The following is a 25,988-nucleotide window of genomic DNA, read 5'->3' on the forward strand; positions in this document are numbered from 1 at the left end:
CTGATCCTTACTATTTCCATCGCTATAAGAAAAATTCTGTATTACTCCCACTGCTCTTGCAGAGGTGTTTTGAAGACACAATACGATCATTGCTGTATAAGTGTTTTCTATGCTTTGCATTCTACCGCAGTGTTGTTTTGTTATATTCATTAGGAATAAAATAAAATTAAAAAAAGAATAAAGATGAACGAAACAAGAAAGACAAAAACATGCCAGTGAATGATCTGGTCTTCGGTTTAAAAGCTGAGACTACGTAAAAGGAAGTGCCAAACACAACAAAGAAGTTTATTAGAACCTTCAGGAGTTCAGTGATCTTTGAGATGAAGGCAGGAACAGTTTTAAGGGTAGGGCAGCTATTAAATTTTCTCTAATAGTCTTTTTTTCAACTTAAAAAGTAAACATCCTATTTCTTCACGCGACAGTCTTAAGATGAATACTAAAAATGATTAATAAGTAATGTAATTATTAATCATTTTCTTGTTATATCAGTATACTATGTTATTTGATTCTTAATAGTTGGTGCAATTATTTTTAACTAGTACAAGTTTATGTTAACAGCTTTCTTAGGATGTGTGGTTTTCTTCCTTTCATAGAATACTGAAAATATTTTATTTTTACAAATACAATTTGATTATGTTGATGGTTGGCTTCTGATGCTCTTTCTGAAAATACACATTTGATTTCATTTGTAATACATAGCCGAACCAATTGAAATACAGGATTTACTATTCAGTAAATGATAAACACAGATGGCTTCATCACTGTTAATCTTTACTGAGGAATTTTAATACAAGAGTAATAACTAAGACTGTTTCTTCCTTCTCCATGAAAACTCTCATTGTAAATATTTGCATATCAAGAGCAGTAATTTCTAACAAAGTTAATATTTACAAGCACAAAGAAAAAGGGGCCATTTTATCTTGGATTAATTAAGGAGAAACTTTTTACTCTAAACTGATAAATCTCTCAAGACCCACCAGGCTCTACTTTTATCTACATCTTTACCCTCAAGCAAATGGCTTATTTGATCTTAGCTCAATATTCGTTATTAAAGCCAACAGACTTTCATATGTCATTAGGGCCATTAAGAATGGCTGCATTTTCTCCCATCAATGAAATACTGTTTTCCTTAGATTGTATATTATCCTTGCTCAATGAAATGAAATCCTTATTGATTTATGGTGCTAAAGTTCTGTTTGTGTTTATTAGCTTTTGATGAAAATGACAAATCCCTCTATTGGTGTGTGTAGGGTTTTGCCCGTTAAATAGAGTGCAGATATCTTCTGTTCTGTTTCTGATTTGCTTCTTTTTATTCTTTAAATGCCTTGACAGTTTAATCTAAAAATCTTGACAGAGAAAGAAGAGTTTAATGCCTAGCATGCAAAATAGAATACTTCAATCAATAATTAGAGAGTAGAGAGTGGGGTCTCATTGGTAGGGTTTGATTTTATTTTGTCATCTCAAGGTCTGAGCATTTCTCAGGCTTTCCCTCTGTGTTGTGTACAGAGGTTTCTTGAATGCTGGGGGTACCCTCCAAAGTATGTATTAATATAATTTAGCATTCCTAATAATCACACAGCTATGAATTTATGGAAAATTGAGGTTCTTTAAAGGGCACAGATTAGTAGTAAAAACAGATACCGGGGAGAAAGACTGCCTGGTCCAAAATCGGCTTTGCCATTTACTAGTTATGAGGTCTTGGAAACACTACATGGCCTCTCGGTGACCCTGTTTTCTTATATGTAAAAATGAAGTTTATCATGGGGATGGAAGATTAATATCTGTGAAGCACTTACTATGGTGCATAGCATATCATCTTTCAATAAAAATCAACCAGTATATTGAAAATATTATTTCTGCAGTAAAGTGACACATGTTCCTGTTATCGGCAGTGGAAACATCGCATACATTTCCCCATGTGGTCTCCTATCATTTGTAAAAGATTCAGCAAAAATGCCTTCTACTCCTAACTCTGGTAACAGAACGTTTGGGTCGTGGAAACAATGAGGCCACCTCATCATTGTGACACAATCGTTGAGATACAGAGAAAATGTGAAGTCCCTGAATTATACAAAATCTGCCTATCTAGACAGCATCAAAGAAAGAGAAAATGAGGCAAAAGACAAAGTTGAGAGGGTGAGTCAACCATACTCTAGTAAAGAGAGAGCAGGGACAATCTTCACACGATGGTGCTGATTAAAAAGCAGTTTTCATGGGCACCAGGTTAGGTGTCTGTGTGACTCTTGGCTTTGGCTCAAATCATGATCTCACAGTTGGTGAGTTAGAGCCCCGTGTCTAGCTCGGACAGTTCCACCGACAGCACAGAGAATCCTGCTTGGGATTCTGTCTCCCTCTCTCTCTCTGCCCTGCTTCAGCTCGTGTGTGGGTGCGCTAACCCCACCCCTCAGAAAGAAATAAACTTTAAAAAAATAAATAAGTAAATAAATGAATAAAAAGTAGTTTTCATAGTACAGTTTTGGCATAACATTTTGAGGCTATTTCCAAACTTTAATGCTTGTTTAAAAATTAATAGTCAATGAATTTTGCTACGGGTTTTTCATGTGTCCCACTTTCTCAGCTTAAAAGGAGGATTAGTAATGCTGAATCAGGACACACATTGTCTCTGTGGGGAAATGGTTGGTGACTTAAATGAACAGGTATCATCTCATGAATGAAAGGGTTTGGGTTAGTGTAGAGATTTGGTTGCTATCCATTCAGCACCACTACACCTACTTGAGTGAAATAAGGCAAAGACCAGGGGATCTAAATTTACTAAGATATCTAGAATGAACTTATTCCCAGTGTTTACTTTTAAAAGTAGAGGTAATCTAACATCACACAGCCCAAGCGAGACTCGGAAAGCCACTAAACGGTTAGCACTTCCAAAGCTTGTTCATGTGCATTAATCTCACTTTTTGCTTGTAAAAGAGGCAAATCAGTTCTGTTATAACACCTACCAGCGTTAATTAAGACTCTCTTCCATCACACAGTTAGCTATTTGGAGGCCGGAACTACATCTCAATCATTTAATTTACATTCTGAATGGCAGGTGTCAGAGGCGGTAGGTTTGGATTGTATTAGTTTAGTGAAACTGGGACTACATGTTCCAGAATTCCATTTCCTTTATACTTCCGGATTAGCCTGGAGCCTGGAAGATATTTTGCATGAGATCTGTGAGGTGGAAGGAAACCAAGAGCCATGTTCTTTTTCCATCAGAAGGTTGGCATAGGGCATGAGGTACTGTGGGTGCTCACACAGGTTGTCACTGATCTGCCAGCTCATGTTATTGGCAGGGGACAGCAGATCATCCCCAAATTTCTGGAACTCTCCTCCTTCAGTTTCTATAGTTTCATGTTACATGAGAGAGGGTACCAGCTTCTCTTGCTGGCCACCCTCATTTTCTCATCGGAGGCTCACGTGCTGAGAGATGGATGTGAGCTCCATTTCATCCTGGTGGCTCCCAGCTAATTTTCACTGCTTCTCATTTGTCTTCCTTTACTTCATAATGCATCTGTCTTTCTAACTGCCTGCCTCATGGCTTCAGGCTCCAGCATCGGATAAATACACACACACACACACACACACACACACACACACACACTTTTTTAAAAAAAAATTTTTTTTCAACGTTTTTTATTTTATTTTTGGGACAGAGAGAGACAGAGCATGAACGGGGGAGGCGCAGAGAGAGAGGGAGACACAGAATTGGAAACAGGCTCCAGGCTCCGAGCCATCAGCCCAGAGCCTGACGCGGGGCTCGAACTCACGGACCGCGAGATCATGACCTGGCTGAAGTTGGACGCTTAACCGACTGCGCCACCCAGGCGCCCCCCCCACACACACACTTAATAAGCTCAATTATCAGGGTTTGATTACAGAAGCAGAACCACTAGGAAAATTTGTATTTATTTTATAGATGAGGAAGCTGATGATACAGAATTAATTACTGGCAAGTAATTATGGGGAGACTGAAGACTTCTGGTGTTGAGCCCAATGTACCACTGCACCATAATGTCTCTTTAGTCTATCCACTCAACCCCTGGTATGTAGGGTGAATTCCCAATACCATCTTAAGCTCGTCATTAAGATGTGAAAAGAAATTGTGACCACCTACTCCATAAACAGAGTGACACTGAGTTAACATCCATGCAATTTAGAACAATAAAGCACAGGAAATGGACAACTTCGGAAGACAGTAGAACCCTGTTAGGCAGTTACCAAGTTCTATGGGTTAGAGACCGTTCCCTTTATGGAAAAAACCTACCTTGCATCCAAACCAAAGACTTCTCTATAAGGGAGAAAAACATCACTAATTAGTTTGTCCGCCCTCCTCTCTGTTCTCCACATTCCCTATTAAATCCTGCCCCTTTCCTAGAATCAGTCCCAGGTAATAGGGAGCTAGTTCAGTCTTAGGACTATAGTCCTGAGTGATTTGGGGGAGAAGGGTGGGCCCTATAATCCTTCGCATGCAAGCTACTACCTAGGTCATACATACCCACTTTTTACTCCATTTATTTCCGCTCTGCCTTCACCCTCACCTGAAAACTCTATGTGCCAACCACAGAACGTCTCACATTCTTCCAAACATGTCAAGTTCTTTATAAATCAAGCAGACATTTCTTCTTTCAGCTAAAACACATACATTACATGCACCATGAAGCTTCTCTCAATTCCCCAGGCACAGTTGACTTTTCTGCCTGTGTCTTTTTTGCTAGGTTTTGACTTTACCATTGGCAACCAACTGATCGGTCTATCTTTATATACCCGGTGCCCAGTGGAATGAGCACTGCACGCTAACTTAGAAGAATGGAGGTGCCATTTGTTCAGTTCAAGACACCAAAGTGTAACCGATGACAACATTCTGCCCATTGAATGGCAACGGGGTTACCAAACGCTATTATTTTGATGCCTAAAATAACCATCCACAATACGGTACTAATGATATGGCGATTACCATGGTATTCATTTGTGTATAATTAAGAGAGTCTCTTACTTTTCTCACGCACACAAAAAGAAGCATGGTGACTCTGAACAGCTTATGTCTACAGGACACAACCTGGACTTCCACTCGACTCCTCGGTCTGCTCAGGCTGTACTCCTGTGCCTCCGCTGCACAAGCTCCTCCAACAGATCATAACCAAATTTCACGCGCAAATGGAGAAATGATGCCCACTGTCTACACCAGCAAAGAACGGGAATGATTTGATGCAGTTGTGCAGGAGACGCACACACAAAACAATCTTTCTATAGCAATATAATGCATGGAAACCTTGTCCGGATTTCCATCGTACTTAACTCCTGTGAGTGTAAAACACAGTGCATTCCGCCTCTGTTTGGTTTTGTTCAGGTCTGCTGGTTTGTGATTTTGCTTTGCTTAGTTTTAGTTCTCTGAAAGTTCTTTTTTAGCTTTTCAACTCCTAATGCAAATGGTGTGATCTTATCATCAGCTCAATATTGTTATCGAATACAGCCAAATAAAACGTTAGTCATAAGGAAATAAAACCACCTTCTATTCCGACAAAGCCTAAATTTAAATATGTGTAACGTTTCTCCAATTAGTCACACCACTTTCTCCTTGAGTGTTCTCTAACCACCCACAAGTTGGCTCAATTCTGACCTAAACAAAAGCCAAGTTAAGCATACGAAAGGAACATGTTTCTTGCTGCGACAATCCTGCTGTATGGCTCATAGTCTTTAATATTCTGGCACCTTCTCAATGGTAGTTGCCAGACCAGGGAAGGATTTTACTGAACCATCTATAAATAGAACTCAGTAGTACATTACCAGAGCACTAGAAGGTCAGTTAATAACCTAATATCTCATCAATGATGTTTGAGCATGTCATTCAGATAAGTGCTAGTCGGCACGAGCTATTCAGCTCTTGTACAGCAGAATCGATATGCCAGCTTCTCTCTAGGAGAGCCCTGGATCAGAGATCTACTGAAAAATTTTTGTGGCCCAGCCACTATGCTAGGTGCCTTGTTTTGTGAGGTTATTTTGGATTATTTTCCCAAAGTAGAGACAGAATGTCCTGAATTACCCATTGTTTGGAAAAGTCTCACATGAGATGTGAAGAGCACATAGTTGTGAAAAGACTGGCCAAGTTTGTGGGTGAGTAGATATTTTTCTGGGGCAGAGCCAACTAACTAATCAAGTAGTAACCTAACCCAAGAATTTGGTCTCACAAAAATCATCCTTTAATAGTACTTCTCAAAAATTTTCCATTAAAAGAAAAACCTGAAGAAAAAAAACCATAAGAGAAATGAGTATGTTCCCCTTATCCTTACCCCAAATCCTAGGGGATCTGAGAATATAATACAAAAGATTCAGCTCAAGCTCACAATGTTCTAGTCTTATTATTTTTCTTCAAAATCTATGCTAGTTTTCAAAACTGATATAAATCTCAGAATAACCTGAATTACAAAAATAATTATTTAAACTGCTTATCAGTTAAATTATTTAATTCCCCTTGTTCTCCTTTGAAATTCTTGAGTTAAACTAATGCTTCAAAAAAGTACGTTACGTTTACCTTGTGGCTTCTCCATAGTTCCTGGCACATCATTACTACCATGAACATAGTCATTTGGAAATAGGACTCAGACACATGAAAAATAAACTGCATGAAAATATAGGAGACAATATACAATAGTTGGAAAATATGGTGTAGACTGTGAAGTCAATTGAAGAAGAGACAATGCCAATGGAAGGACAGGCAATGGATATCTTTTAAAGTAACTTATTCTTTGCCTCCATTGAGAGAAATTACTTTGTCTTTGACTAAACTGCGTGTTAAAAAGCTGCAGCATTGAAAATACTGCATGAAATTAATGGGTACTTCTATAACCAAATGATGGCGTTTTTAGGCATATCTATTCTGTGAAATTTAAAATGGAGTAACTAACAAAGTCTGGTTGTTAATCTTTTTACAGAAACTGAAGCTTCAAACTCTCATAATGCCTGTATGACAAAATACAATCCGGGTGAAAATGCTCTATGTCACTTTGAAGGTTAATTTTCTACATCAGCATGGCTAAGTTATGCTGTCAAGTTGTTTGGCCAATCATCACTCCGGATGTTTTTGTGAAGATATTTGTCAGATGTGATTAGCACTTACAATAAGTAGACTTTCAGCAAAGCACACGACCCTCCAAAATACGTGTGGCCCACATCCAAGCAGTGGAAAGGATTAAGAGTCAAATTTGAGGCTTCCCAGAGGAGAAGCAATTCTACCTCAAGACTGCAATATAAGAAACTCTGTCTAAATTGCCTGCCCACTGGTTTAACCTGCACGTTTTGGACTCAAGACTACAATATCAACTCTTGCCTTCATTTCCAACCTGCCCCCTAACCTGCAGATTTCAGACTTGCCAGCCCTCCCGGTCACATGACCCACTCTTTAGAGTAAGTCTCGTTTTCTCTCTCGCCTGCTTTGTATACCCTATTGGTTCTGTTTTTCTGGAGAACCCTGACTAATACAGTTACCAAACTTAGGGAAAGGAAGATGACAAATGTAAGGCGATGAAAAAGTTTGTAAAACGGCTCATAGTAAAAACAACATCCATGTCTAACATTCTGCATTCTAGAAGCACACCCTGAACAACACGCACAGGCCCCAAACGAGGCTTAAGTAGCCCTATTGCTTTCCTGAGAAAAAGTTCAATGGGTTGATGTGCTAATCCTATCTTATTTTATTATGGTACTAGGCCATTGAATTGCCCTTAATTATGTACAGACCTGCCTTCTTCTGCCAGGCTGAGGACAGAGACCAAGGTTTTGTTATCTTTGTATCCAGACTGAATAAAAGATTATTGATTGCATGTGAACATGGTTCTAATTTAAAACGGAATATAGTGAAAACTTAAAAGTCACCATAATAAAATACGCTTTGGGTCCCAGGTAACTAGAAAAAGTTGCATTTCAAAGGGAAAAGCCTCTTTAAAATGCTATGCACATTTTGTGTCTGAATCCTTGATTTCAGAGTAGAAAACCCTGGAGGAAAACAGTTGATCCCATCTTTTTTTGTGCAAGAGCAGCTATAAGAAAAATTAAGTCACCCGCTCCTTACATTTAATAACCACAAAGTCCAGGGTACATGCGGCCTAAAGAATAAAAGTGAGAATTCTCCTCCAAGTCTGCTGAGGCTAGCCAGCTAAGATAGCAGGATGCAACTGCCTCTACATGGGAATGTTTCAGTGTGATGCCTTTCAGAGAGTAGACAAGCCTGAGTTCTTGGGCCTAGAAACCATGAACAAAAATAACTTATCTGAGTTTATTTCAATGCTAATAGATGCTGTGGATGAAATGTGTGTGTCCTATCAAAACCCATACATCGAATCCTAATCCCTAATGTGACGGTATTAGGAGGTAGAGCTTTGGGGGAGGTGATTAGGTCATAAGAGTGAAGCTCTCATGAATGGGATCAGTGCTTTACAAAAGAGACCCCAGAAAGCTCTCTTGCCTCCTCTGCCATGTGAGGATCCAGTGAGAAGATGGCCCTCCATGAACCAGAAAATGGGTCTCACTGGACACTGAATATGCTGGCACCTTGATACTAAACTTCCAGCCTCCAGGGCTGTGAGAAATAAATGTTTGTTGCTTAAGCTGCCAAATCTGTAGTATTTTTTTTTTTTTGGTAGTATTTTTGATACAGCAGCCAGATTCGATTAAGACAAAATGCATCTCAGAAGTACCGTCTGTTTAGAGCCCTTATTCCCATGGTTCCAACAAAGGAACCATTTGAAGATGCTAAGACTGATGGATGGCCTATGGTCATTATTTGCTAAAATCTAAGAGAAGAGCACATCCTAATCAGGGGAGAGGCATTTGGAGAAAGCCTTCAATACTGTTTTCTGCCCAAGAAAAGTCCTTTTGCTTTGGAGCCCGCTGTCTATTGGCAACAGCTGGGATGGGCCAACGAAGGCGTGGTTTCTGTCGTGATGAGATCGAACGTTTCTTACAAGTCTCATTTGGTGAGCAGGTCTTTGGCCTCAGCACAGTCTTCATGTGAAGATACCTTTTCAGGGGCGCCTGGGTGGCTCAGTTGGCTGCGCATCTGACTTTGGCCCAGGTCATAATCTCATGGGTTGTGAGTTCGAGCCCCACATCAGATTCTGTGCTGACAGTTCTGTGCTTCTGATTCTGTGTCCCTCTCTCGCTCTGCTCCTCCCCTGCTCTCTCTCTTTCTCTCTCAAGAATAAATAAACATTCAAAAAAATTTAAAAAAAAGATACCTTTTCATTATTCCATTGGTCAAACTAGAGGGGCCATGTCTTCATTTACCCTCATCCCCACTTGTGTATTTTCTTCATCCACATCACCTGCCTACCATCTACAATACTCTTCCTCACTGTCTTTATAGCTATTAAAATTTACACCTCCCCTGCTCTTTTATAACATCTCAAAACACCATCTCTTGACACACTTAGCTTGCAGAATCCTCTCCATTTTGGAAAAAAATTCTGGCACATCTCCATGACCTCATCTACTACTACCCTTCCCCTTGCAACTTTGCTTCAGCCATGCTGGTCTCCTTGCCATCTCTCAGACGTGCCAGGCACACTCGGAGTCTTGCACTGGCTCTTCCATTTACCTGAATTGCTCTTCTCCAAGGTATCCATATTGCTCACTTTCTCACCACCTCCAGGTCTTTGATCAAATATCACCTACTTGGTGAAGTTCTCCTTGACACTTGTATTTAAAAATGCAAACCTGTGATAGGCAGGTTTGAAGATGGCTCCCTATGATCCCTGCCTCCTGGAGTTCATGTTCTTGTGAAATCCCCTCCCCCTGAGTGTTGGCTGGAATAAGTGACTCACTTCTAATAAATAGAATTTGGCCAAACCGAGGGGATGTCACTTTCAAGATTAGGTTTGAAAAAGACTCTGTCTCTGTCTTGTTTACTTGCTGCTTGCTCTAATGGAAACCAGCTGCCATGTTTTGGATATTTTATGGAGAGGCCCACATGGCAAGGAACTCAGGAAGGACTCTCGCCAACAACTGGTGGAGAACGGAGGCCCCCCCCCTCCAACTCCCCCAAAAGAACCAATCCTGCCAAGTACCATGTGATTGAGCTTGGAAGAGAATCTTCCCCCATGCAAGGCTTGAGATGGTTAGTCCCAATAGACACTTTGACTGCAGCATGTGTTCCAGAGGACCCAGATCAACCTGGATTCCTGACCTAGAACGTTGGGAGATGACAAATGATTGTTGCTCTGAGACACAGTTGTGGGGGAAATTTGTTACACGGCAATAGATAACAAATACAATATTCTCACTCCTCCACCATCGTTCCCCAGTAATTCCTTCATCCATCATGTTTTCCTCTGTACTGCTTATTGTCACTAACATGATTTTAATTTTACTTATCGATAGTCTCCCCCAACATCTACTAAAATGTGAGACTCATAAAGGTAGGAATTTTTGTGTTTTTCTTTTCATCAGAATGTCCTTTTCATCAATATATGTCTAATCAATGCCTGGCACAGAGTAGTCAGTCAATACATTTTTGTTGACTGCATGACCTATTATGCATTGACAAATCATCTGTTTTTCCTCCTTCACTTGTCTTAAATTCCCAAAGAAAGTGGTTTCACTGCAATAAACAATCTCCCACGCAACGCTTAGGCTTTAGGACTGTTTTGTCACTTACTAAATATTTGCTGAGAGAATCAATCAATGAATAAATCAGAGAAAAACACCTCTTACTAAGTGCAGCACTAAGCAAATCAGGGAAATGACAGGATGACCCATCATCTCGATGTCAGTGTCTCACAGGGGCTAAGGGGTTCAGACTATGATGGTAGAAAAAAGAGAAGAAAAGAAAAAGAGAGAGGGAGAATTCTGGAATTTCCTTTTCCACAAACAAAATGTAGGTCATTGCCCTCCAAAGAAAATTAACTTATTTCTTTCCCATTATCCCCCCAAAAAGAAAAACAATTTACTCGTGGAAAAAGCAGATAAAATTTCCTCCATTCTGGAAGAACTGTTTTTACCAATGTGACGTTATTTTGTGTGCCTAGAAAAGAAGAGCAGTGCCAGGCACCACTTTATAAAAAGAATCAGGGTAGATTCTTAAGGGCTAAGCCTTCAGTCACATAGAGTAATGGAGCTATGATGATAGGCTCCCACTTGGTTTGTTAAAACCAATATCCACGGACAAAACATCACTCACGGGTTCATAGGAAGAGGCTATTGGCAACCTGTGTGTCCTCAGATACATCCACACCAATGAACACACATGAGAGATCTTTTGGGGGCATTTCCTCTTTGTCCTTTGTATCAAGCCTATTGGCTCTCAATATCATTGGGATTAGAAAAGGTAGGGTACTGTGTGGTAATGTGAAGTAGACACATTATGCCAAGTTAGGTTTGAGGGCCAGCGTTCCTAGAACAGGAAAGTAGCGTAGGATATTTGATGATACATTCATATGGGACAAAAGCTGCACAGTTTGTTCAGATGATGAGTTTTACAGATTCAAAAGAGGTTCACCTACATATATGGGTTGTTTTGATACCAAATATTTACTCTACATACCGTTTATATGTCTATCGTTTTCCCCAAAATTACGCTTTTGGTCGATTTCTAATTCTCAACTAGTTGATATCCAAGCCTTCACTTGGACTCACCACTATGTATAATGGATAGTATATGTATGTATACTATGTATACATATGCATGGGAGTATACGTCTACACATACATATGTATAATGTGTGTATATGTATAACAGAAGACACATCGTTTTCAATGTCCTTGAAGATTCTTGTTCTCTTGCAAGTCAAAATATGCTTACTTAGGAAAGTGCGTTAAAATAGTATACTGAGTACCCCTCCCACTAGGGTCTTTTCTTCCGGTTTCAAATGTGGTCCTGGTCTTGTTTTGTGTGCGACTAATGCCTTGGATTTACCACACTTCTCATGTTCTAAAAATAATCACAAGCAGGAGTTACATCTACCAGTTACTTTCATTCCCTCACTGTATCTTCCTCCTTCTCTTTCACTGTCTCTGTATCTGTCTGTCTGTCTCTCTTCCTCCCTCTTTCTCTTCTTCTGCTGATTTGAATGCACTTGAACTCTAGACCCTGTTCACTTTTAAATGATCTGGCTTCATTTCAAGAACTTCTTAAATGGCATTCTGCAAACCAGCTGTGCTTTAGGTTCTTCATACGACTCTACTGGTTAAAATCTGACATAAGGAGTGGTTGGCCTACAATTTCCAAAGTAAAGTGGCAAAAACACATTATTCTTTCTTCCTAAGGCTCTGACTCTTTACCAGCTGTAACAGTATTCAGCAGAAATACTCCAGTTCTATTTCCCCAAGGACCTTTCAGTTCCTATGACCATCTAAGAGTTTGATGCACCTGATCAAAATCCACCTGGTTGGTAGAAAAGTTCTTGCCTACCACCCGTATCCACCACCAACAGAAACAATTCGATTATATGTGATAGAGAATTCGTAGTATCCAGAGGACAAAGATCAATGTCCACACGTCTCTAAATAAGTGCTCAGAGACACAACTTTCTAAGATTTTAATGCACAAGGAGAGGGGCGGGAAGCTTTAGAGAGACGACAGTAAACACGACAACAGAAAATTCTCTATTTCTAATTTATGTTGAAAGGAACCTAAAAATGGTCGCCTAGCTTTTCAGTGTGTAAAACTTGCTACCCTTGATCTCAGGGTCATGAATTCAAGCCCCACACTGGGCACAGAGCTTACTTCAAAAAAATTGGCTTCACACAAGCAATTGGCAAAAAGGAGGATTTTAAAATAAGTCTCAGCATGCATGTTTTTGTTTCCTCTCATATCATTATTTACAATTCTCAGAAAAAATTAACCTATTTTTCTTTAAGCTTTTTGAGGGGGTGTGTAAAAGCACATTTCAATGTTGGAAGCTATCTCTCCATAAATGTATATACTTTTGCACAGGATGCAATCATTTGCTTTTGAAAGAAATTATAGAATTCTCCATCTGGTATTGAATATGGAATATGATAAAGTCCCTTTTAGATATATACATGTATAGTGTCACGTAAAAGCTGTTTAATAAACCCTGTAAAGACCAGTTTGAGAGTATTTTTGACCAAAGCCTCAAAAGAACTCAAAGAATATGACACAATGACTCCTACTTATTAAAGCACTTGCATAGGAAAACAAATTATCTTAATTGCATTTAACTCAACATTGACATTGACATTGCTGGGCATGGAGCATTGCTTGCCCCATACAGAAGCCAGCATGAGCAAAGCATAGGCTGAATGACTTTGTATAATAACAAAAACTGAGCAAATGCTTACCTTTATTCACTGTCCCCACAGAGGATCTATGAGCTGGGTGCTCCCAGCTGAGCAATGGTAAAAATGTCCTTTAGTTAATAATAAAGGAAAGAAAAAATCCAGATACCAAGAACCTGAGTTAACCATTGACACAGGTTTGTTCCTACAATTCCACCTGAGAATCGACATAGGTAGCCCTTGGCATCTTATAAAGCAGGCGATAGCCAGTCAGCTGAGACAGAGGTTAGTTACCTCACCACCCCTGTCCCTCTGGGGGAGGTACAGCGTGAAGGGCATTCAAGCATACCCTGACTAAGTTTTCATGAGGTCAGGGATATAAAGGAGGAAGAATTTCCTGGGCCAGAAATACGTTCAACAAATATTTACAAACAGGGTTGTTGAGACCTAACCTATGGAAACGCTCCTGCCCGGAGGGGGAGAAGAACAAAGAAAGTTGTTACCAGAACTCTTTGTCTACCTCTTAGTAGGTGAGGGTTGAGATCAAATGCCAATGAAAACTGAGACAGGACAGTTAAAAATAGCTAAGCATCCATTCATTCCTTTAATGATTAGTTACCACGTGCAGCACAATTCCAAAGAACCAGCATGAGCATGTGCAGCATGGTTCCAAAGAACCAGTTGAATAAGCCCTGATAAATGGAAGACAGAGATTGAAGCCAGAGGGTGTTCCCTCCCCCAAAACCAAGGATCAGAGCTTAGGACAGAAACGATTAATAAAAAACACAAGCTGTGGGTCAATGCACAAGGTTCAGTCTGATAGTTACTCTGTCCCAGCAACAGATCCTAAGACATTAAATGAAATGGCGAGTGGTCATGTGGTCAGGTTGGCTGACCATAAGTCAGAAAATCGAATAAGTGAAGAGGTGGCTTTAAAAGGGTAGAGTCAGGAGAAAGGTCCAGAAAAATGTGAAAGGAAGCCACAAGAAACTAAAGAAATAACATCTTAAGCTCTTGCAAACCTGAGAGAGTTATGCCCACGAGAGCTCAAAAGGAAGATTGTGTAGACAAGGAATTAATATATTTCTTTACTCTGAAGAGCATCAGTAGCTAGGGGATCTAGGAGGCCCCATCCAGTTTGGTTAGCCCTCCAAATTTAAGGGGCCATTTCCGGGGTCTGACCACAGTTGCCACTTTGAGTTTGTTTGGTTTTTGTTTCCATATTTATTTATTAATTTATTTAACGTTTATTTATTCTTTGAGAGAGAGTGAGAGCTGGGGAGGGGCAGACAGAGAGAGAGAGAGAGAGAGGAGAAGAGAGAGACAAAAAGAGACAGAGAGAGAGAGAGAGAGAGAGAGAGAGAGAGAGAATCCTGACCAGCCTCCACACTGCCAGCCTAGAGCCAATGCAAGGCTCGAACTCACAAACTGTGAGATCAGGACCTGAGCCAAAATCCAGAGTCAGATGCTTAACCGACTGAGCCACCCAGGTGCCCCTGTTTCCATTTCTAAAAGCGGAAACACTTGAGGGACATAAGATATGGATTTTAATGTTATTGCTGTCAGTTACTAGCTTTGTGATCTTGGGAACTACTTTCCCTCTCTGTATCCCACTTGTCTCATCTGTAAGATGAAGATAATAAAAATAAATAGAAGACCTACCTTAGATCTTGACCTGAGGATCCTGATAGGAGCACTTAATTTGCAATCTGCTGCACAGAACCAGGCAGAAGAGTGAATCCTCTAAGGGACCTATCTTTTCAATTACCAGTGAATATTAGAGAGGCATTGGACACCAAGTTGCCTCTTTTGCAAAGCAATTTGAATGCTAGGGGAAATAGGACATTTCCATACTAATCGAGGCCACTTCCATTGTGGTTTAGCCATAGTAAGTCTGACTTGGTCATTCGGTGAGTATTTTATCACTTACTCTGCTTACCTCCTTCCTTGTTTGAAAGCTGAGCTCCCTTTGTTAGCATTCCATCTGAAAGGACTTTTACAAGAACAGCATGATACACATAACACCCTCTGCTCTGCAATGACCATTTCAGGAAAGGTGGCTTTGTTTGGGTGAATGTTTGGATTGATCTAAGAAGATGAGACATCTAAACACAGCCTAAAAAAGACTGCAGAGAAGAGCAGGACAGAAGGCAAGATAGAGAAATTGGATGGTTTCCCAACTCCAACTGAGTCAGAAAATCACAGCGTGGCTTCATTCCTTTGTTTGAAGTAAATTCCCAGAACATCAGACACACCCATACTCACATGTAACTAGAAAAACACTTTCTAAAGCCAGATGAAAATGATATCTGGGTTGGCTTTTTGGTTGCATGTCTATGCCTCCTACATCCACCTTAACTGAAAATGAATTTCACTGAAGGTCAGCTTTGGTGAACTGTAATCCTCTCTGAAACAGAGAGAGACACTGAGGCAAATCAAAGGGGCTGGTTGTTGTAAGATTTGTCAAGTAATAACATGATGAAAGAATTCATTAATAAAGTATAAAAACTTTAAGTGATGCATAATTCTCTTTGTCAATACCATGTACTTGAATGTTGTTCAACAATTTTAGTAATGGTCTAAAGAGAAGTTAGAGGGGCACCTGGGTGGCTCAGTCAGTGAAGCATCCAACTTCAGCTCAGGTCATGATCTCATGGTTCCTGAGTTCAAGCCCCATGTTGGGTTCCACATTGACAGTGTGGAGCCTGCTTGGGACTCTCTCTTTCTCTCTCTCTCTGCCTCTCCCCTACTCTCTCTCTTTGTCTCTCTGTCAAAATAAATAAATAAACCTTAAAAAAAAGAAGTTAGATTATACGAAGAGGCTGTTTACTATGTAGAATTGAGGTATTACTAATCTAGCTCTCTCATTGGCAAATTGTTTTTGTTTGGTCAGCCTGATGCCTGTTTTTGTAAGGCCTGCAAGCTAAGAATAATTTTTACATGTTTAAATGGTGAGGGGGAAATTAAAAGAAGAAGAATATTTTGTGATGTTTGAAAATTATATGAAATTCAGATTTCAGTATCCGTAAATAGTCATTGGAATACAGCCACATTCATTCATTTACGTATTGTCTAGGCTGCTTTTACTCTCCAATAGTAGAGTCCAGTCCCTCAGAGCCTCAACAGAGCCCATGTAGCTCTCAAAAACTAAAATACAGTTTCTGGCCCTTTACAGAAAAATGTTTGCCAATCTCCGAGCTAGCTAAACTGTACAATTCCCTAGTCTCCAATGACAATGTTCCTCTTTTCTGATTAACGATTAATGCATGGTTAACTCCAAATCAACTCTATAAGTTAAAATCTTATCTGTCTTTTGTACAATCCAGCAATTATGTCCCTGGATCTTTACTCAAAAGAGCTAAAAACTTACACTTCCACAAAAACCTACACATTGGCATTTAGAGCAGCTTTATTCATAGTTGTCAAAACTTGGAAGCAACCACAATGTTCTTTAGTTGGTGAATGGATAAGTAAACTGTGGTTAAAGAATGGAAGAGCTGGGGCATCTGGGGGGCTCTGTCAGTTAAGCCTGCGAATCTTGATATCGGCTCAGGTCATGATCTCACAGTTCATGAGAGTTCAACGCGAAGTCAGCTTGGGATTCTCTCTCTCCCTCTCCCTCTCTGCCCCTCCCCTGTTTGTGCATGCATTCTCTCTCTCTCTCTGTCTCTCTCTCTCTCTCTCTCTCAAAACAAATAAGTAAACTTAAAAAAATTAAAATAAAAAAATAAAGCATGAAGAAAATTTAAATGCATATTACTAAGTGAAAGAAGCCAGTCTGAAAAGGCTCCACACTGTATGATTCCAACTATGTGACATTCTGGAAAAGGCAAAACTATGGAGATAGCAGCAAGATTTGGGGGACAGTAGCATGGACACACGAATAGGCAGACCACAGAGAACTTTTAAAGCAGTGAAAACACTCTATATGGTTTCATAATGAAGAATACATGCCATTATGCATTTGTCCAAACTCATAGAATAAACAACACCAAGAATGAACCCTAAGTTAAACTATGGATGTTGGGTGACTATGATGTGTCAGTGTAGGTTCCTTCTTGATTAAAAAATAAATGGGGGCGCCTGGGTGGCGCAGTCGGTTAAGCGTCCGACTTCAGCCAGGTCACGATCTCGCGGTCTGTGAGTTCGAGCCCTGCGTCAGGCTCTGGTCTGATGGCTCGGAGCCTGGAGCCTGTTTCCGATTCTGTGTCTCCCTCTCTCTCTGCCCCTCCCCCGTTCATGCTCTGTCTCTCTCTGTCCCAAAAATAAATAAAAAACGTTGAAAAAAAAATTTTTAAAAATAAATGAACTATTCTGGTGAGTGATCTGGTGATGGAGGAAGTTATGTATGTGTGGGGGCAGGGACTAGATGAGAAATCTGTACCTTCTCTCAATTTTACTATAAACCTACAACTGCTGTAAAGGGATAAAAATCTTTTTAAAAAATCCTATCTTTCCTTCAAGTTTCCTTTTACCAACTCTTCCTCTGCTTACTGTAAACATCAACTTATAATTTATTTTAAAAATAATTTTAAGAAAGAACAAACTTTGTTCAATGTTTATTCATTTTTGAAAGAGAGAGACAGAGAGACAGAGAGAGACAGAGCATGAGCAGGAGAGGGGCAGAGAGAGAGGGAGGCACAGAATCTGAAGCAGACTCCAGGCTCTGAGCTGTCAGCACAGAACCCCATGTGGGGCTCGAACCCACAGACTGTGAGATCACGCCCTGAGCTAAAGTCGGCCATTTAACCGACTGAGCCACCCAGGCGCAAAATTTTAAAGAAAGAACAAACTTTTTAAAGGCACTGTCCCCTTCAATTTATATATTACAGTCCTTTGTTGCACCCCTCATTTCATTTACTGAATTTTAAATACTTGTGGGTAAGGATTGACTGAGTCTTATCCATCTTTGTTTTATTATTTTTTAATTATTTTTATTTTAGAAAAAGAGAGCCTGAGTGAGAGAGACAAGCAGAGGAGGCAGAGGGAGAGAGAGAGAATCCCAAGCAGGCTGCAGACTATCAGTACAGAGCCCAAAGTGGGGCTCAAATTCACAAACCTTGAGAACATGACCTAAGAGTTGGGAGGTTTAACCGACTGAGCCACCCAGGCGACTCAAGAGAGAAAATCTTAAGCAGACTCCACACTCAGCATGGAGCCCAACGCAGGGCTCAATCTCGTGACTCTGGGATCATGACTTGAGCTGAAATCAAGGGTCTGACGCTCAGCCGATGAAGCCACCCAGGCACCTTATCCACCTTTCAATCCAACAAAATATCTAACAGAAAGCCGTGACACAGTACATGGTAAACAATGAATGCTTTTCTTAAACAAGTATGCCTTATCTGTTTGTTGACACTTACCAGGTCTTACGAGCTTCCCAGTCATTCCTTGTCCATTTCCCACCTGTTCAGAAGCCCAAGGCCACGTGCTGTCCAGAGACTCTACCTACCATCATCATTCCTAGAAAAGTGCCTGTGTTTATTTTTTTCTCTTCGTCGTCCCAACTCTCAAATTTTTATTCCATGTGTCTCATATGTCACTTGCAGGAGTCTGACGTACTGTGTTCCAAGCCCTCCAGAATAAACATGTTAAGAGGCAGAGGACAAGGGGGGAAAAAAACCTGAATTTGCTCTTAAGGAGCAATCCAGTTCAGCATTTTTAGAAGATGATGGACCCTATTTCCACAAACGATTTAAATAAAACTGATGACGTTAACTGCATCAAAAGGACTTGATACACTGAATCATGCAAACAGGTTAAAAGCTGCATTATCCTGGGGCGCCCGGTGCCTCAGTCGGTAAAGGATCCGACTTCAGCTCAGGTCATGATGTCACAGTTGGTGGGTTCAAGTCCCGCTTGGGGCTATGTGCTGACCACTCGGAACCTGGAGCCTGCTTCAGATTCTGTGTCTCCTTCTCTCTCTCTGCCCCTCCCCTGCTTGCTCTCTCTCTCTCTCAAAAATAAATAAACATTAAAAAAAAAAAAGCTGCATTATCCTTCTGAGGGGCGGGAACAGGGAGAAATGGGACAAATGCCTTTAAAAAATCTCTCCTGGCTGTTTAAGTTACATATGTTTATCGGAGATAATATGAGTAAAAGTGCAAAGAAAGCAATCAAAATCACTCAGGAGCCTCAGTGTCCTTTGGTGAAATGATTTGCCTTCTTCTCCCGTATTGTTTTAAGATAAAATTGAGATTCAAATTGTATTAGCAATTTTGAACCATGTTTTTTAACCTTGGTCAAGGAGCTCTTGTCTTAATGGAAAAGAATGCATTCCTAACCTTGGAATTCCCAACATCCAAGGATATGCAAGTGAAGCAGGCCTTCCGGAGCGTGGGTGCCGGCCTCCCAGTACTCCCCAGTCACACCCACATTTACGGGTATGGTTTATACCACGCTGTGGGCATTAGCTGAAACCATGCCCGGAGAGAGCTTTATAAACTGTCAAGCAAGCGCAGATGTGATGCCACATTTGAAGGTGTGCCCAAACATTAGGTAGATCCTAATCCCGTGCAAGAATCCTGTGGGCTTGTGCGTTGAGAGGCTGTGGCTGTCCTCACGGAAGCATGCCTTCCGAGGGAATGAGAGCTGCATCAGAGGCGGCTGAACGGATTTCAAAAGGCGCCTTCATTTCAGAGGCAATTTTGCTCTTACTAATTTTGTCTTGGTCTATCCAAGGAGAGATTTGAGATAATTACCTGAATGCTTCAAGCTCCAAATCCCCTAACTTCCTTACCGCACCGACCACTTCATTAGGAAATATTTGAGGGAGTCTCCTTTACCTGCAGAATGACTTCACATCTTCGCTTTTCCTACTGGAGGCGAACTCCAATCCCGCTCTCCCTGTGCCCTTTTGTCCTCTGTCAAACTTCAGGAATGAATTATAAGGAGGAAGGTTCTTGTTGTCTCATTCCCTTCCAAGACATTTTTTTTCCCCTAATGCTTTCCTTCCCCCCAAAATAAGAATTACAAGTGATATTTCCTTTGACAGCTGGTAACTAATCCCACCTTAGCAGGAAGGAGAACAGGAAGCCAGCAAAGGAATTTTCCATTCCGATGTCCCTTTTAATTTTTTTTTCCACATCAGGTACTTTTCAAAATCTAGACGTTTCCAGTGAGTCTGTATATCTTCTTGTTTTGTCTACCAGCCTCGCGTGTCTTTTAACTTCTTCTGCGCCGATGAAAAGCCTGACTGCGGTGATGTTTGTAATTGGAGGAGGGAGAATTAGAGAGCTCTTGAAACTCCAAGGGGAATAGAACTGAAATGGGATTCCTTTGCTTATGCAAAAGGGGTTCTTCCTTTTGTAGAGATAAAGTTCCCACAAACCACAAATCAAAATGCCTCATAGTGTAAAGAGAGCTACAACTTTGACTTCTGAAATAAGTCTCTGCTCAACTATCTCGCCTGCCAGACTGCCTTCCTCCCTTCCTTCCTGCCCTTCCATTTTTCCTTCCTTCTTCCCTCTTCCTTCTTCCTCTCTCCATGCCTTCTTCCCTCCTGCCCTCGCCCCTTCATCTCTTCCTTTCTTTTCTGTTTAAAGCGTTCTGTGCATTTTACCAGGCTCCACGCCTTCCAGAATGTATATAACAAGAAGCAGAAGAAAAAGGAGAGTCAACTTGAACTTGTTTTTTCAAGGAACAATCCAGTTCAGCATTTTCTTTTTAAAAAATTTTTTTAATGTTTATTTATTTTTGAGACAGAGAGAGACAGAGCATGAACGGGGGAGGGTCAGAGAGAGAGGGAGACACAGAATCTGAAGCAGGCTCCAGGCTCTGAGCTGTCAGCACAGAGCCCGACGCGGGGCTCGAACTCACGGACAGTGAGATCATGACCTGAGATGAAGTCGGACGCTTAACCGACTGAGCCACCCAGGTGCCCCCAGTTTAGCATTTTCATAAGACAAGGCACAATAGTCCAATGAGTGCTTTTTTTTAAATGAGGAAATTATAGTTTCTTAAGGGTGATTTGTACAAAATGTGAAATAAATATATTCACGTAACTTGGTATCAGTTCAAAGGACACGATTTGATTAAGATGATGTCCACAGCAACATGGTAAAGTCTGTAAAAGTAACACAGCTTTGTGTTCTGAAATTATTTTTTTCTGAAATTTTTAAAAAGTTTCCACAAGCCTGTTTTTACTGAAGCGATAATAATTAGAATCTAAATAAAAGCAACAACGGGCCCCTGGGTGGCTCTGTCAGTTAAGCGTTGGACTCTTGATATCATCTTGGGTCAAGATCTCACGGTTGGTCAGTTCAAGCCCCAATCAGGCTCCAGGCTCTCAGGAGGAAAGCTTCTTGGGATTCTCTCTCTCCCTCTCTCCCTGCCCATTTCTTTTTCTCACTTACCCAGTGGGTGAACTGAGGAAGGTACAAGCCTCTTATATTAACTGCTCAAAGCCCCACATCTAGTCAATAATGGCCCCAAGATATGAACCCACACAGTCTGGCTACGGAACCAGAGCTTTTAACCACTTGTTTTTGCCTAGCTATCAGCCGAGCCAATCTTTCCTTGGTTTAACAAATATATTGTCTTGTGTAGACATCAACAAGGAGCCCTGGACCGAATTGCAGCAGCCCCAGATGAAAGCAAAGTCATTTCAAATTACAGCAGCTAGAGATCAGTATTTGCATCTCTAGTTCTAAATAAAGTCAGCTGGGACACCTGGGTGTCAGTCGGTTAAGTGTCCAGTTTCAGCTCAGGTCATGATCTCACGATTCATGGGTTCAAACCTCACACCGGGCTCTGTGCTGACGGCTCCAAACCTGGAGCCTGCTTCGGATTCTCTCTCTCTCTCTGTCTCTCTCTTTCTCTCTCTCTCTCTCAAGAATGGATAAAAGTTAAAATAAATAAATAGAAAAAGAAAGAAAGAAAGTTAATACAATAAGCAAATACAACTGAATTATAATGAAAATCTCAAAATCTGAAGTTTAGATTCTCTTTTTGACAGATTTAAAGGCCAATGTAAGGCAAATAGATCAGGCAAATTTATATCTTAGCATAAGATTTTGTAGGATTATTTAGTGTGTGCTTAGTGTTTTCACCCAGCTCAGAATGATTCCTGTGTGTAAGGAACCTCCCACCCCGCCTCAAGTACTCAGCTGCAGATTGCCCCTGCCTGAGCTCTAGACTCCCCAAGAACTCTGATGTGAAGTTCACTGCCATCTCCTTCCAGGTCCTTTCAAACCCTGACCACCTTTCCTTTGAGTTTCATACTACACCTTGTATTCCTATGATAAAGTCCACTCTCAGCTTATTTTACCTATTTCCTTAAGTAAGCCCAAATTCCTAGGACCTTTGGATTGCTCACATAGTAAAAAATAAAGACCACTACGTTACAACTCCTTGAGGGGCGCCTGTGTGGCTCAGTTGGTTAAACGTCTGACTTCGGCTCGGGTCATGATCTCACAGTTCCTAAGTTGGAGCCCTGTGTCAGGCTCTGTGCTGACAGCTTGGAGCCTCGAGCCTGCTTCCAGTTCTGTGTCTCCCTCTCTCTGCCCCTCCCCTGCTCACGTTCTCTCTCTCTCAAAAATGAATAAACGATAAAAAAATTTTTTTTAATTGCAACTCCTTGAATTTTTTCACTGAGTCTTACACCTGTTATATAATCAAACAGATACAGAATTAGAATTTCTGCATTTTTCTAGAAGAGATAAAAAGGCAGGGAAGGAGGGCAGAAGGGAAGGAGAAGATAGGAAAGCATCCTCATCTTTTAGAATAGAATTTAGGTCTAGATATTTATATCTATCTATATTTATATATAGATAAAAATGTATCTATATATTTTTATTTCTATATCTGTATATATTTATATATAATATATTATATATTTTAAAATTTGACTTAAATCTACCTGCATTTATATACAGATATATAAATATAAAATATTATATATTTTTAAAATTTGATTTAACACACATTTGCTGAGTCCCAAAGAATGGGCGTGTAGTGTTCATAACACTACAGTTATGAACTCAAATGAGAAGGAGTTATTAGTCTAGTAGGAAAATAGAACACATGTGGAAACGTCAAGAGCAAAACTGCTGGACTTTAAGCAATGTGGATGCTTAAAAGCACAAACCCGGGACCCTGGGAGGCTCAGTGGGTCGAGCTTCGGACATCAGCTAAGGCATGATCTCACAGTTAGGTGAGTTCGAGCCCCCGCAGCAGGCTCTATGCTGACAGCTCGGAGCCTGGAGCCCGCTTCGGATTCTGTGTCTCCCTCTCTCTCTGCCCCTCCCCCCCCCCCAAATATAACTAAACTTCAAAAAAAAAAAAAAGCACAAACCAGTTGGTATGGGATCAAAGTAAGGACAATCCAATGCACTGGCAGAGCTCAGCAAAAGCTGCACGCGAGTGGTAATTTCATGAGGAGCCAGTGGGCTTTCAAGAGGTCAGAAAGGGTATGCGTGGATTCTGAGCCTAAAGGGAAACACGAGCAAAGACAGAACAGAGAAACTATTGGCGAAACAACAGCGTTGCAGGTTGATGTGGTTTGGGGCACCTCTACAGAAGCAAAGTCTGAAAGAAGCCGTGCCAGATCCTGGAGGAACTTCCTCATCCACTGAGGATGCTGTGTTTGGTGGGGATGCACTGCAGAACCACTAGAAGCCAGAGTCAGAACGGGAATCTGCCCACGAGTGTGATGGAAAAGGACAGTTGGGCCAGGCGGTGGCGTAAGAAAAGGGGGAGGAGCAAGACAGGGGTCACTTATGAACCAGAGCCGAAGTCAGTGAGTAGAGAGAGAGTTGGGCAAATGTAAATGGAAGAAAAATGCCTTTGTGTTATTTAGCAGCTGATAAAATGAAGCAATAAGGGAGAAAAGAGCCAAAGATAATTCTTTTTTTAAAAAAAATTTTAATGGTTTTTTTTTTATTTTTGAGAGAGAGAGAAAGAGCGTGAGTGGGGGCAGGGCAGAGAGAGAGGAGACACAGAATCTGAAGCAGGCTCCAGGCTCTGAGCTGTCAGCACAGAGTCGGACGTGGGGCTCGAACCCAACAACTGTGCAATCATGACCTGAGCTGAAGTCAGACGCTTTACCAACTGAGGCACCCGGGTGCCCCAAGAGTCAAAGATAATTCTGAGTTTTCATTATGTGAGTACATGGGAGGAATTTTTCTGAAGATTCCTTACTTCTTAATAAGAAGAGTATTTTTCAGTGGTATCAACTTAGTACAAGCAGCCAATGCAGGGGCAACATAACTAGAGAAAAAGTCAGGAAATTGGGACCTGCCTCTGCATTGACAACTAACCACAGGTGTGATTTTCTAGTAAGCAAGGAAGAGCTGGACCATCACTAGGATTTCTTCTAGGTATACAATTGTATTATTCCCTGGGTCCACATTAAAATGAAGCTTCATAAATAAGAACAGGGATTATGCTTTTTTTTCATTGTTCTATACTACAAAGTCAATGTCTAACAGCGGTATTTAAACTGTAATATGCCCTCAATAAATACATGCTGAATAAATGAGTGAGTCAACAAAAGATTGTTTATAACAAAGTGAAAGGACTGATTGATTCGTATCTTCTGTTTTTGTTTTTTAAACTCAAAGTAGCCATTTGGAGGGTTTTTTTTTTAAGTTACTTATTTTTTTTTTTCAACGTTTTTTATTTATTTTTGGGACAGAGAGAGAGCATGAACGGGGGAGGGGCAGAGAGAGAGGGAGACACAGAATCGGAAACAGGCTCCAGGCTCCGAGCCATCAGCCCAGAGCCTGACGCGGGGCTCGAACTCACGGACCGCGAGATCGTGACCTGGCTGAAGTCGGACGCTTAACCGACTGCGCCACCCAGGCGCCCCTTAAGTTACTTATTTAGAGAGACAGAGAGACAGAGAGACAGAGAGAGAGCATGAGCAGGAAGGGGAGAGAGAGAGGGAGAGGAAGGATCCCAAGCAGGCTCCGAGCTATCAGCACAGAGCCCAACGTGGGGGGCTTGAACCCGTGAACCGTGAGATCATGGCCTGAGCAGAAATCAAGAGTCAGATGCTCAGCCAACTGAGCCACCCAGGTGCCCCTAGAGTTTTAGCCTAAGTAGTGGAGCTGGATTTGACATCAAAAGATTATAGTCACACTTCTATAATCTTCCAAGTTATTTGCTATTGCTCACATGTAAATGTTCCCAGCAATGCCTACTCTTCAAAATGGAAAATCTCTGTACCTTTCTGTATATCTCTTATTCCCATTGCCATCTCCACAGGTTGCTAATACTATATAAAATAGAGATCTACCTAGTGAAGGCTGAAATGGAAGGAGTTACTTTCAAATTTCACCGGTTTGGAAATCTTGCATTTGGTTGTGGATTTCTATTGTGCAGTTTGAAGATAAAATAGATCTTGAATTTTTTTTCTCTACAATAAATTGGCTGACTGTATTTACAATGCCCAGTTATTTCAGTCCCTTGTAAATCACAATCCAGCTTAGAAAGCAACATATTTCACATCTCAGCTATTGCTTTGACTCACAAGGACAAAGAATGAAGGAACCAAAACTTAGCAGAAGTGGGTAGACAAACCTTTGCTCACAATTATTCTAGAAACTGTATTCACAATTTCTCCTTTCCTGATCTACAGCTTCAAAAGCAGTTTGTTAATTCTCTCCCTCACCCCAAAACCGCACATTACCAAATACCTGAGTATTTAACACTACGTACACAAAATACCTTAGATGGTAGATCGTTTATTTCTTTTTTAAAAATTTTTTAATGTTTATTTTTGAGAAAGAGAGAGAGAGAGAGATGGAGACAGAGCA

General features: G+C 40.8%; 1 protein-coding gene and 1 long non-coding RNA gene across 5 annotated transcripts in view; one reads left to right on the forward strand and one right to left on the reverse strand.

The window, feature by feature from the left end:
* Positions 1-25,988, forward strand: part of LOC109277025 (uncharacterized) — a 125,426-nt gene that overhangs the window by 69,929 nt on the left and 29,509 nt on the right. The window contains exon 1 of one of the 2 annotated variants that reach the window (XR_008418910.1): positions 6,862-7,401. The exons of the other annotated variant lie outside the window; for it this stretch is intronic. This is a non-coding gene — a long non-coding RNA (uncharacterized LOC109277025). Of the gene's footprint in view, positions 1-6,861; positions 7,402-25,988 lie in introns of those variants that run through there. 2 annotated transcript variants of the gene reach the window in all.
* The window catches only part of KCNJ16 (potassium inwardly rectifying channel subfamily J member 16), an 87,895-nt gene that overhangs the window by 43,147 nt on the left and 18,760 nt on the right, over positions 1-25,988 (reverse strand). The window contains exon 1 of one of the 3 annotated variants that reach the window (XM_019466404.2): positions 13,294-13,381. The exons of 1 other annotated variant lie outside the window; for it this stretch is intronic. The gene's annotated coding sequence lies outside the window, so the exon portion shown is untranslated. Of the gene's footprint in view, positions 1-13,293; positions 13,382-25,988 lie in introns of those variants that run through there. One more of the 3 variants, XM_019466403.2, reaches the window with a different exon arrangement.

This window comes from Panthera pardus, unplaced genomic scaffold (genome assembly GCF_024362965.1).
Source record: "Panthera pardus isolate Hobbes unplaced genomic scaffold, ASM2436296v1 HiC_scaffold_3, whole genome shotgun sequence".
Lineage (NCBI taxonomy): Eukaryota > Metazoa > Chordata > Mammalia > Carnivora > Felidae > Panthera > Panthera pardus.